This window comes from Cyanistes caeruleus, chromosome Z (genome assembly GCF_971803275.1).
Source record: "Cyanistes caeruleus chromosome Z, bCyaCae1.hap1.1, whole genome shotgun sequence".
NCBI lineage: Eukaryota > Metazoa > Chordata > Aves > Passeriformes > Paridae > Cyanistes > Cyanistes caeruleus.
Window position 1 is genome coordinate 13,386,816 of NC_141732.1, and position 6,611 is coordinate 13,393,426.

General features: G+C 44.6%; 1 long non-coding RNA gene across 1 annotated transcript; it reads right to left on the reverse strand.

Moving 5' to 3' along the window:
- Positions 1–4,766: 4,766 nt before the first annotated feature.
- LOC111944998 (uncharacterized) lies at positions 4,767–6,371 on the reverse strand. Its single transcript, XR_015280781.1, has 2 exons — positions 6,169–6,371; positions 4,767–5,798 (listed from the first exon to the last, which is right to left on the reverse strand). It is a non-coding gene; the product is annotated as an uncharacterized LOC111944998 (long non-coding RNA).
- Between the last annotated feature and the right edge of the window lie 240 nt (positions 6,372–6,611).

Consider the following 6,611-nt stretch of genomic DNA (forward strand, 5'->3'; position numbering starts at 1 on the left):
TGGCTTTTGAACATTCATAGGAATGATCAAAGCATTAAAGTAATTAAACAGGACTCTTAGAATCCAGCAGAAGTTGCACTATTAAAGAGATTAGAGATTCACATTGTACTGTGTGTTTTTATAGTCTTGAAAACAGAAGCTCAATAATAGTGTTTCATGCACACACAATAACATAAAAAATAACAATAAAAAGCCCATGCCTTTTTGTCCTGATAAGTATTTGCTGCAGCAGCCACCTTTCTTATAAGTAAGGCCTTTCTTCCCCTTTTCTGTTGAAAACTGTTTCATATCCAAAAAAGGATTAGTCCCATATGCAGTATTTTCTTCATGTCAAGGAACAGGCTCAAATCTCCAGGCAAATATAAAAGGATACAAGATTTTAACAGTATGTAAGTTATAGTGTCAATGACCCTGACTTGAATTCAGTTTTCACTTCTGAAGAATTTAAAATCTAGCCGAGAATAACACAGCCTCACCTTTCCTTAGTGATATGTGAAAGGCCAGAACAAGAAAAGAGAATTTGACTTACTCTGCTAGTGCTTGTTGAAATCAACATGTAATGGGAAAATATTTCTGTTAGGGAAGGAACAGTTTAAATTACATGAGAGTCTCTTGCCTTGGTAAGCTCTTAGCCCTCTGTGATACATTTCACCTCAGTGCAGACTTCAGGTGGTTTGTTGTTTTCTTTTTCTCCCTCCAAAACACCAAGGGATCAAAAATTTTGGTAAAAGCAAGACTTCTACTCTCAATCAAAGCCAAAGAGAAGCTCTTCAGGGCTTCTTCCTAGATACAGGTAAAATACTCTGGTGATCTCAAACTTTTGGCACCAGATTCTGCTCTGGAACACCACGTCTTTCTTGTAATCTGAAAGAGGGAACAAATCAAACCTCAAGAGCTGGTCCTACCTTTAAAAACAGCATTCCTCCCACCAGAAACTTCTTTTCCTGTGATCTGCAATCCCCACTGTTTATTACAATGAAATACTCATTTTTATTAGGTTTGCATATGTTTTTAAGAGCTTTAATGCCTTTTTATCTATATATGTTTAATACCACTATCTGCTTATTACAACATTCCAGGAATCCCTTTTAACTCTTATCTCCATATTCCTGCAGAAGGTCAGGTCACTCTGGGTTTTATACCAATAAAAATCCAGGTTGCTCAGATGCTAGGCATGATGGGCAAGCACAATTTCTCTGCTGACACAGAGATTGAAGACAAACCCCTTTCTTGTTGCTGGGAAACAAAAGAAAGGAGGCCATTTCTACCCATTGGAAAGTCTCTGTTTACCCTGAAGGACTCTGCCTCTTCCTTTCCTTAACAGCCAGACACCAAGAAGGACAAGAGAGGGAAGGGTGGTTGATTTGTCTGACAATTTAACAACACTTGTAAACAAGAGTTGACTCTGTCAATAACATCTCTGCCATGACAAGTCCTTGCTGAGGATCAAGAGCTATGTCACTTGTGTTTAGTTGGCCTCGAATTAATGGCACAGTGGGTTTTCATCCTGCAGATACAGCCCCTGTGACAGCAGTCTGCTCAGCCTTTGCAGGGGTGTGTACCCACAGGGACAGTGTTGCTCCTGCCAGCAGACCACAGTTTGTCCTCATGTCAAAAAATCCAGGCAAAGGTGACTTCTTAAAGTAACATTTTCCTTTTGCTCTCAAACCAGAGACTTAGATGTAATGGTATAATAGAAACAAATATGTTTCCCTGTTGTCTATCAGGATGGGTGTGAAGTCCCACCACATCCAGACAGCACAGCACTGATTTCACTTCCACTGTGCAAATGACCTGCAAGAGCAAGTAAAGTAAATTCTGTGCTGGAACAGTGAAGTTCTGTCATCCTAAATCAGGGTGATGCCCCAAGGGTTTTATACCAACTTTGCACCTAAGTTGGTGCTAAAGAAGTTTATAAGGTCCAACATAGACCTAAGGTTTGCACAGCAGAGTTTAGGCTGACAGCTAAGGGAGCATAAATTAAATGGTCTTTCCAACCCAAAAGACTGATGAGAAATGTTGGTATTCCTGCTCTCCTTCGTTGTTTACAGTATAGCAACATACTTTATGAGAGTTTGGAGTTGTAGCTCTGAATTGTGGCCAGATTAAGACACATGAATGGTTGTGCATTTTTAATTGTGGAGGTCAATATCAGTGTAGCTGCTTCTGATAACATAAAAAGCTCTTTCAAGATACTTCTTAAAAGAAATGTCTTTTCATTCTTAACTGCACAGCCTCCTCCAAGATGTACAGCAAAAAGGTCATCTGGATTGTCTTTTCACAATAACAGGAAACTCCCCCTTTAATCAGTCTGAATTGACAATTCTCAGCTGTATTAAGGAATTTCACTTAGAGTCTGCTGTAAATAAGTGATTTCTATGCAATTGGGTTGAGAAAGGACAAACCTGAATTAACAAGAGTGGTGTTTGTTAGAGACACCATTACTCATTGCACACTTTAAACAACCCATACCATCAAGCCCAAACCTAATATGGCTCCTTGTTAAATTTCTGACGGATTACATATCCCCGTGTGAAGAGGGAACAAGGACTTAAAGCCAGTATTTATGCATATATAAGCATTGTACATGAACATTGCGTGTTCAGGATGAAAACCAAATATCACCTGTACAGGGGAAACACGGCAGTAACATGAATACACTTCTGCCATCAGATTCGCAGGCAGCTTAACCAGCTCTGTCCTTGGTTATTGTGCAAATAACCTGTCCTGGCATCTTTTGGGGCACTGAACCAGGGAAAGTCACAAATAAAAACTGCAGGACCATGAAAATCTCTCCAGATACAAACTAGTCTCCAACAAGTGACTACAGAAACCTCCAATAATGTGGTGGAGGGACCCAAGTTGGCTGTGTTCTCTTTGTCATCATGGGCTTGTAATTCAGGCTCAGAGAGGAAGCTTGAGTTGGAAGGCACATTCAAGACCCTCTAGATCCAGCCCCTCTGCCATGGGCAGGGACACTTTCCACTAGATCAGGTGGCTCAGACCCTGCCCAAGCTTTGGCAAATATCCAAGGACACCTTTTTCTTTGTTTTACAAGGTCATATTTCCATGCTCATATTCACAGATGGCTCCGGTCTCACACAGAGCATTGCTGGGTTGGTCACTCTTATCTCCACAACCCAGCAGAGGTCCAATTTTGGATGGCGCTCGCTGCTCCCAAGGCCCCAGGGACAGCTACTGCCTTTCCTCCTTCTGCTTTCCCTTCCAGGATCAGTGATGTCCTGCCATTTCCTCCATGTCTGAGACAAGAAGAGATAAGGGACTGAGGATGCTGCTTCTGACAGAGAGTTGGTAACACTCAGCTGAGTATTTTGGTCTCTTGCCTAAGAGAACTGTCAGGCTGCCTATACAAAACTCCTCCTGCTTGGAAAGGGGCTGGTGTGAGTAGCAGGAATTGTTGTTGGCTGGAGCATTTCAAAGAGCTGGACAAAAGAAGTGTTTTGTGGAAGGCTGCCAGCTGCCCTTTGTCAGCATCACAAGGTGTGAAGGTCCCCTTTGAATGCCAACCCTGCACAAGGACAGCCTTCTGCAGTACCCAGAACACCTTTCAGGCTTTCGGGCTGGCCTGGTCCCTCACTCTGGAGGAGCAGGTTGCTGTTGGAACTCACATAGCCACAGTTTCTGCCTGCATTACCGTGTCTTACAACAAACAGCCCCAGAGACAGCAGTACATAGAGGCTTGTTGGAGTCAGAGGCACAGAGTGTGTGCCCTTACCTTTGATACCTGGCTCTGACATCCAAGAAAGCACTGCATTTCATATAACACCATTAAAACAATTGTTACAGTTCAACAGAAAAACTAGGAGTGCAAATTTGTAAATTATAAAGTTTTCTTAAGTCACTGGGTGAGAAAATTAAACTTGCGTGAGCTGGCGGCACGGTGTCCTCCAAGACCGTTCATGAGTAGGACAATATTCCAGCGGAAGACCAGCAAACCCAAAGTTCACTGATGCTTAGGAAGCTTTGCAAAACCTTCCCACCTGTGGTGGTGTTGCACCCTCCTGAGCTCCTGGAGCCCTCACTCACCTCTGGCACAGTTTGGACAGGAAGGGGATGGCTCAGTTTGTGCAATGTGGGGACAGGAGGAGGGAAGACTTTGCACACACCGTCACGAGGGCAGGGCTGTTTTCGTTTATGGTGCCACGCGGTAGTACGTAATCTTTGATTTCATGTGAGTGAGGGAGGTGCTGAAGGGCAAAAATTCCCTGTGGTAAGGACATCTTCCACTCACACAGCACGGCAAGTGAAGGGGAAAGTGCAATCTATCTTTCCTGGAAGGTGTTCAGCTTTTAACAGACTAGTTTTGCTGAAGATGAGCCTAGGCAGTGGTGAGTTAGAGCATTTTATCAAACTCCCAGAGTATCCTCACATCTGTTTGGACACAAGTTCTCTTTTTTTTTTTCATTGTAAATGATTTCTCCTGCCCCGCTGCCTCCCGCTTGGAGTTCTACGCACAGCAGAGTCCCAGAGTTTTCTCAGCAGGCCTCAGCAGCGAGCTCTTAGCCAACGTGTGGCTCTGCTGCCATCCCAAATCTGCGCTTTCCTTGCCCAGCCTGAGCGCAAGTGGGGCATGTGCTGGGCGTGGCTGGAGATTTTCATGACCAAAATCCTCCAGCGTCATCGCATTTACATCTGCCCATTGCTTTGGATAGCACAAATCACAAACCACCCATCTCAGCTGATAAATGACATTTCTTGCAGATTGATGCAGCCGCACAGCTGATCCACAAATACACATGAATCAATTTCAGTTGAAAAATGTCATTTATTACAAATTGCTACACCTGCGCTGACAATACAGAACTATAAAAATCTCAATTAAGTTTAAAAAAGTAATTTATTAGATTAGCACAACAATGCCACATAAAAATATACAAATACCAACTTCAGTTAGCAAAAACTTAACTTATTGCTAACCTCTACAAGTCACTATAGACAAAGATCAATGAGGTGTTTAACAGCTTAATTTATTACAGATTACCACAAACTTACAGCCCATATAGAAATACAAAAAAATCAGTGTCTCCCTCTAAATAACCCTACTAAGGGTATTAAGAATTCGACAGATTGAATTATACAATTATACCACTTCATACATGTTTAAATAGAACTAAGTACCTCTATATATACATATACAACAATCTACAGATGGAAATACAGATTAAATGCTATATATTTCATGCAATATATATACATATAGATATATAAAACAAAACTATTTGAAAATATACAAATGTCACTGTCCCAATCTAAATATCCATACAACTGCATCAGTGCAAATATACACCTATACATCTGGATACACATGTAAAAAGAATTATATTTAGAAATAGATAAATGTACATATAAAAATAGATGTATCTTCCTATATAAATACCAATAAACCTATTTAAACAGCCATACACCTACAACCACATCAACAGAAATAGGTACCTACACAACTCTGTACACAGGAAATAGAACTAAATAGAGTTATAACACCAAACTTGTATACTTAGCTACATATATGACCGTATATGTAATTACATATATGTACATATATATACATACCATACATCCATAGATTTAACAACAGACATACAGAAACATTCCTATACAAATAGCAACACACATATGTAAATATTCACGTAATTATCACTGTCTATGTGCAAGGCCATACATCTCTAAACAGAGCTATAACCAGAGGGATCCCAGCCGCCCCATCTTCAAAGCCTCTCCCTCAGTCTTTTCCTCCCATGCAGAGCAGCTCTCCTGGACAGGGACAGCAGCTGGGACATCTGAGAGGCAAAGGGAACACCGAGTCAGTATTGGGACCTTTCCCTTGGCAGCACCTGCCCTTCCAGCAGGGAAGCGAAAATCTCAGAGCCTCCCCAGGAGGGTTGGGAAGAACAAGCAGGCCGAGCGGGCCAGCGTGTGGCGAGTACAGGCGCGGCGGGACTGTCCTGCATCCCCCGGCAGGCCGGCACAGCTCCCGGGCCCTGCCGGCACAGCTGCCTTGCCCAAGGACAGCCCCTGTGCCGGCCGGGGCAGCAGCGCTGAGCAGCCCCAGCACGGGCAGGGGCCGCTCCTGCCCAGCCGGGCAGCACCCACGGCCAAAGCCCACGCCACCCTCAGCCCTGCCCGGCCTCACTGGCCCTGTGGCCTCACCCAGGCTCTCGGGGTGGCAGCAGCAGTTCCCTGTTCACTGCTCTCGCTCCTGGCCTTCAGCTTCTCCCTGCTGGCTCCTGGCAGTGTCTGGCTGCCCTCAAGGTCTTCAGGACAGCCGTGGCAAAAGTGGAGGCTCTGGAATTGGTTCCAAGGCCCGGCAGAGCTGCAGTCCCTGACCCCTCCCTGCTCCCTGCTGGCTCCTCCATCCCCTCAGCCCCGCCGTCCTCTCGGCAAAGCCCCAGCTCCCCCTTCAGTTTCTTCGGCCTCTCACAGGCCTCTCATCCCACTCAGTCCCTTCTGACCTGTTCTGTCCCCTCAGAGCTGGCACCCCCTCAGCCCGTGCCACTTCCCTGTCACCTCAGTGCCACCATCACCCTCTGCTCCCCCACAGCCCTCAGTGCCCCCAGCAGCTCAAGGTCACCGTCCCTTCAGCGTCACCGCCT